The sequence below is a fragment of the Pyrus communis genome, chromosome 11 (genome assembly GCF_963583255.1).
Source record: "Pyrus communis chromosome 11, drPyrComm1.1, whole genome shotgun sequence".
Taxonomy (NCBI): Eukaryota; Viridiplantae; Streptophyta; class Magnoliopsida; order Rosales; family Rosaceae; genus Pyrus; species Pyrus communis.
The window spans coordinates 15,596,681-15,604,030 of NC_084813.1; the positions used below are offsets into that span (position 1 = coordinate 15,596,681).

At 35.4% G+C, this 7,350-nt stretch overlaps 1 pseudogene; it reads left to right on the plus strand.

Annotated features, from left to right (window-relative positions):
• Window positions 1-4,868: 4,868 nt before the first annotated feature.
• Window positions 4,869-6,379, plus strand: LOC137749242 (GDSL esterase/lipase 1-like; annotated as a pseudogene).
• Window positions 6,380-7,350: the final 971 nt, after the last annotated feature.

A 7,350-nucleotide genomic window follows, 5' to 3' on the forward strand; every position in this document is an offset into this window, starting at 1 on the left:
ATTTGTCCCCTGAGTTGAAACTGCATCCAAACTTAACCAAATCAAGCATGCATGCAGTACACGAAAACGTCTCTATACAACTTAAAGAACCTAACTAAGGTGTTTTCGAGACTCACCCATACTGGATTTTACGGAAAATCTCGTCGGGGAGTCAAGCCGTGAAGGAGCTTGTCATTTCGTCGCGTCGATTTTGATTTCTAGAAAGCAAAAGGTAATGGGGAGTCTGCAGTGAGGAGAGGAAGGTGAAGCTAGTGGTTGCCTCACCGGAGAATGCCAGCTCCGCCACCATCATTACTTATATGCTTCTCTATGTCAAGGAAGAAGCCGAGAAAGAGAGACAGAAAGATTGTGAGAGAGTAAGGGTGGCAGTGTAGTGTTTGGGTGGTGGCAAGGTTCACCGGAGTGGCTAGTTAGATGGAGATGGATGCTACTTTCTGTGCAGTCAGCACAGAGATGGTGAAGGAGATGACAGAGAAAACTGTGAAGAAGTAGAGAGAGAAAGTTAGTGAGACAGAGGATTGCGTGAAGGAGGGAGACGGAAGAGTGATGGAGTGCAGAGAGGAGTAGAAGCATGGGGAAGGGTGAAGACCCACGTGGGTGGGTCCCACGAGACACAAAAACCCATCAGAAAATTAATAAAATAATTATATACATAACCATAAGGGAGACGAAAGACTATTGGATTAATACTCAACAAATAATTCGAGCAACTCCACCGTTGCAAAGGCCCCCCTGGGCTATTCATTATTTAATCTACCCAGTGAACAGTAACTGCCTTCAATGAATAGTAACTGTCTTTTGCATCTCCACCCCTACATTGAATAGCTATGGCAATAGGCAATAAAATATTAGTATTTTATTTATTTATAAAATAATACAAAATAATTTAATTTGTAATTTCGGATAAGATTTTTAATCGTTATCATTGCGCCACGTGTCATTTTATCTGAAAAGACAAATATTGGTGATTGATTTTGATAAGATTTTTATCCAATGTCATCGTGCCACGTGTCGTTACCTTTTCAAAATCGTTGAGGATAGATTTCCGATAATATTTTTAACCAATTAAGTCGTGCTACGTGTCACAATCTGTTTACAATCTTTGAGGATAGATTTCAATAAGATGTTTAACGAATGATGGCATGCCACGTGGCATTATCTACAACCTAATCCTTTCTAAATCCTCCATATAATCCACCATCCATCCTCAGAAATCTCACATCAATTTTCCCAAAATCTCTATCATTATTCATAGTTTTTGCTTCCTTCTTCACCAAAATCAAAATCTGTATCATTATTCATAGTTTATGTTTCTTTCTTACAATGTCTTCTTCTTCAAGGATGATGTGGGAAATCGATTAGCAAGAGGAAGAATTGTTTAACCAATCAAAAGGAATGTAAATTTGGGTATAGTACAAACAAATAAATAATATATTGTTACCTGATCCGCTAAATTTTCCCCACTTCTAAGGAGTCTCTCCATGTACTAAACGATTGGCTAAGTAATTTCCAACGACTGGACATCGATTCTTTGGTTCTTTTCCCACCAATTTTCTCAAGATAATTGGTATGAATGAGACTCCACATTTCTCACAACTGCATCTCATTACTCGTAATCGAATCATAAGTAACTTCAACCCAGCTAGTACACAACGCAACATCTTCAAAAAGCGTCCAATTCGTACCTGCACCATTAGTCATTTTGTTGGAAAAAAATTGGATTGAAACTTTGAGAGAAAGGTAGGAATGTGGTTGAAAGTAGTTGAGAAAATATGAAATTGTGGTGTAAGGTAGAAGATAATGAGAAGGTATTTATAAAAAGTAAAATCAAAATTTTTTTTTAATTTTTCAAATTTTTTTTTTAATTTTTATAATAAATCTCTACTGTTGGATTAAAAATAAAAATTTGAATTCCAACACTCCAGATTGTACCACGTGGCACAACTGTAATGTTTCAGAATTTTAAATTGGATTTATAAAGCCAAATAGCATGGTCCGTTGATCTTAGATCCAACGGCTGAAATTAAATAAGGTTTTTAATTTTTTTTTTACTGTTGGAAATCCAATGGTCCATAAAATATAGTCGTTGAAATCCAACGGACATAGGGAAGCCATGTGGCCTCCCCAACGGTTACATCTCAAAAAAGCGCCGTGGGCCCCAACTCTAAATTTGTGTCGGATGACGTGCGCTTGAAGCGCACGCGCCTGACGCAAAAAATATATAAAACGTGGCCGACGTCGCCCAGATGTCAGCCTTGCGTCATGTGGCCTTCGGGCTCTCAGGTTGGCAACTCCTGCTGGGGCCTTGGGCCTGCTCGGGCTCCATCGCCAACACACACTGGACCTCCCCACTCGGGCTCTCTAGATCCGTTTGAGAGCTAGTCCATCGGGCAATAGCCCACGATGGAACTACTCTTATATATACATAACCAGGTGGGAGGGGTGAAGACCCACGTGGGTGGGTAACTGCTGCATCTCCTTGCCGCGAAAGAAAAAAAAAAAGGAGAAGCACAAAAACCCATCAGAAAATTAATAAAATAATGATTTAATACTCAACAAAGAATTATATATACATAACTAGGTGGGAAGGGTGAAGACCCACGTGGGTAGGTCCCTGCTGCATTTGCCTACCGGGAAAGTAAAATGGGAGAAGCCTTTGGCTTCTAGAATGCTCCCTCCCAAAATTACTCTAACTTTAAAAATTCGTAACTTACTTGTTCTAACTCCGAATTCACATCCGTTTGTGACCACTCGTTCATTATGATAAGTATTATTTAAATAAAATATAGTATTTATCACCAAGTGTCTTGAACTCGAAGGTCCCACAAAAGATGAAATTACCCACCATCTTATTTGTTTTCCAACGAGTTCCACAGAATCATACAAAAATGAATAACCAAATCATACATCTAAAAATACATAGGGTATTACAAATAAATTGTGTACATTTGTTTTACAAGTACTATGGGTACATTTTCATAATTTTGTTGACATTTGTACATTGATTTATATGGTAAGAATTGAGAATAAAATTGAAAAAAAAAAAAAAAAGAGAAAAAATTGTATGAACAATATGTGACAACTATTAACATGTATGTACAAAACCAAACACGATGTTTGAAAATATTGATGACTTAAACAATTAATTTCCAGAAACATAGAAATATCAATCACTGTTTTTCAAGAATTGTGGTCCATTTATTTAAATGCAATGGCATCTAACGTAATTTTATAAAGAAAAAAGGGCTTCTGATAATCTAAATGGTGGCACATTTTAAGGAGGTAGTTTGATCAAAGGTTTAAAACACACAAATGTTTAATAAAAGAAAGAGTAAAATGAGACATCTCAATCCAAATGCCCCACTAATAATTCAAGTTGATTGCAACTAGATATTTTCACAAATTGTGAGAATAGGGACAAAATAGTTGGGAATAGAAAAAAGTAAATGTAAAGGACACAAAAACATAATTTGTTTTTAAATATATTAAACTAGAGGGCACAAAAGCCTTTATTGTGTCTGTGTAAATTAATAAAAAAAATTTCCACCTCTGACATGCAGGCTGGACACAAAGTTTTGTGTTCAAATTTTAGTAGGCACCAATACCCGACACAAACTAATGTGCTTTTATGTTAGAGGGCACATTTGAGGTATTTTGGTGCTCAATGGAATTTAAAAAACACAAATATATATTTGTGCTTAATGAAAATGAGAAGGGCACAAATCAATTGTGTTCTTAGCCCATTTTTCTTGTAGTGATGCTAAGGTATGACACATGAGATTTGTGACAGGGATATGATTCTTGTTACAGAGATAGGATTCAAGCCTAAGGAAGCTATGTTGTTATACTGTGATAATCACACAGCGAGAGAGACAACTAATAGTCCAATTCAGCATAATCGCACAGAGCATGTGGAAGTGGATAGACATTTCATCAAAGAGTTAGACGTCAAATTGGTGGATATTTAATATGTGAGGCCTGAAGATCAATTAGCAGATGTATTAACATATGCAATGTCAGCAAGGGTGTTTCAAGACTCACTTGACAAGTTGGGCTTGAGAAATATCTACAACCAACTTGAGAGGGAGTGTTGGTGTGAGTCAACCATATATTTTGGGAATGTAATTGTATAAATAGGATTCCTGTTTCCTAATATAGAAGAACCCTCGTACAACTATATTATTCCTCCAAGAGAAAAATAGTTTACCACGATTAAACCCTAAACCTAGACCCTTATCTAATGATGCTGTTTGAAATTCGTTTACGTATGTGATTAGCCAAGCCACACAAAAAATTCCTAGTCCAAATTTGTTATTTTTAATTTTAGTACTGTTTGAAATTCGTTTTCGTATGTGATTAGTTAAAGCAACTTTGTATACATTTCAAATTGTGTGATGAGCACCTATATTGGACAAAACAAATTGTAGTCATTTACTTTTTTCCCCAAGAAAATCACACCTATATATTGATACGAATAAAAGGAGAAGATATAACACATACAAAACCAGAAGAACCCTCGTACAACTATATATATTCCTCCAAGAGAGAAGAATAATTTGCAACGATTAAACCTAAACCTAGACCTTTATCTAATGATGCTGTTTGAAATTCGTTTACGTATGTGATTAGCCAAGCCACACAAAAAACTCTTACTCCAAATTTGTTATTTATAATTTTAGTACTGTTTGAAGTTCGTTTTCGTATGTGATTAGCTCAGAAACTTTGTATACATTTCAAATTGTGCGATGAGCACCTATATTGGACTTAACAAATTGTAGTCATTTACTTTTTTTCCCATGAAAATCAGACACATATATATTGATATGAACCAAAGGAGAAGATATATCACATACAAAACCAGAACAAAAATGGCAACTTTAAGGTTTCAAATATGTATTCTGGCATTCTGTGCAAGTCTTCTTATTCCAAGCAGCTACAGCCATGGCAAGAAAAAGCAAGCTGCCTTGTTCATCTTTGGTGATTCAATATTTGATGTCGGAAATAGTAACTACATCAATACTTCCAGTTTCTTTCAGGCACATAATTGGCCATATGGGGAAACCTTCTTCAATCACGCCACCAGTAGAGCTTCTGATGGTCGTCTAATTCCGGATTTCATCGGTAAGATGCTGTAAATAATGAATTGGTATATATGGCCTTCAATACTAGTGAATAATTTGCAACCGATTTTAAAATTTCTATTAATGATGCAGTCGAGTATGCAAAACTGCGATTTATACCGCCATATTTACAAACCGGGTTCGACAATTATATTTATGGGGTGAACTTTGCATCTAGTGGGGCTGGTGCTCTTGCAGAAATTCATCAAGGATTTGTATGTGGTCTTGCTTATATATATCGAATATGTTCCACCATTTGTCGAGACTACTCATTTTGCCAATCTATATTACGTCTTCTCTTCATTAGCATGACCTTGTTATTCTTGTATACAGGTGACAGACCTTAAAACTCAACTAAGGTATTTCAAGAAAGTCGAGAAGCAGTTGAGGCACAAACTAGGTGATGCAGAAGCGTACACATTTATATCAAACGCTGTTTATTTGATTAGCATTGGAAGCAATGATTATTTACCCCCATTCCATTCAAATTCAAGTTTGTTTGAACCCCACTCACATGAAGAATATGTTGGCATGGTGATTGGAAATCTCACAAATGTGATCGAAGTAAATACATTCTGTTTACTTTCTCAAAAATATGAAATACATATGATACATTTTGATACTAGTTTCTTCTTTTGAAACTTCGGATGAGTTACTCTACTTCATATACATTTGTCAGGAAATATACAAGAAAGGAGGAAGGAAATTTGGTTTTGCAACCGGATTTCCTCTCGGTTGTATACCTAGCATGAGAATACTTAAACCAGAAAGCATAGGTGCCTGCGTGGAAGAAGTTACAGCATTAGTGAAACTACACGGTAGAGTACTTGCTAAAGACCTTCTTAAGCTAAACACCAAGCTCCAAGGATTCAGATATTCGTATGCAAATTTCTATATTCAAGTAAATGAGATTATTGGCATTAAAATACGCTAAAGTATATAGCCCTGAAGCCTTCTCCGTTTTGATTTAGCTTCTCGTCTTGTTTTTAATATTCCTTTCGTTATTGTTATGCTGTAAAGGTTTCAAGGAAGGAAAGGCGGCGTGCTGTGGTTCTGGTCCATACAGAGGAATTTCGAGCTGTGGTGGCAGGAATGGTTCCGCAGAGTTCCAATTATGTGAAAATGTAACTGAATATGTTTTCTTTGACTCTGGACACCCAACAGAAAGGTTTTATCAGAAACTGTCCAAGCTATGGTGGAGTGGAACTCCGAATATGACTGGGACTAGCATTAATCTGAAGGAGCTATTTGGTCTTTAGACCGTGTGGGTCTATAATTTTCATAAGCAATTCTGAATTTTGTTGCAGATACACTTCTGATTCAAAATAAATACATCCCATTTGTATTCAATTATTCAAAATAAAAACATCGTCAATATAAACTACTATTGATCAATCTTTAGTTAATAGTATTTAATAGTATTTGATGGGTTTGTAAAGGTTTCAAAATGAATTGATTTATTTTATTTGAATGGAGATAGTATTTGATGGGTTGTGATCATTCATAAATAGGGTAGTGATTATTCAATTAAGGAGAAAGAGAGCAGTCTTTGCCTTTAAACAAAAGAGATACAACTATTGACTCTTAAAGGGAAGACACAAGTATTATGAAGAGTCACTTCCACATCTATACAAAGGCTCTATCACATTGAGTCATTAGTCAATTAACTAATTGAGTCATACAAGTTCGTATGAGTCATACATACTTAGAGATTAAGTGATTATGAAAGAGTCCAACAGAACTGTAGTTCGATGGAGCCTTACGATTTGGAGTGTTATTGTTGTCAGAATGTGGTAGTTATATCCTTGGAGATAAACAATGATCAACCATGAGTACTGTAATGAGGCGTAAAATTATCTTAAGGAGAAAGAACCAAGTTCTTGACTTTCTAAATTTTATAACCCAATTCTTATTTTTCTAAATCTTCTAACCCAATTCTCATGCATTAGCATTGCATTCAATTATGATTATGAATCTCTTTGTCTACTTATAATGCTATCATTTATTGAGAAATTTTATTTAAACTTATATAACATCTTTCTACACCCAATTTAAATTTTAAATGTTAATTATCTTTTTTGCCCTATTGCATAACTACTATAAAATACAAAATGAAATTAATAATAAAAATTTATTAATAAACCTGCACACTATAATTAAATCCTACCATCACCCTCACCTTCCTTGTCTACAACTCTATTCTTGCTTTCATGTTCACCACGACGCAATC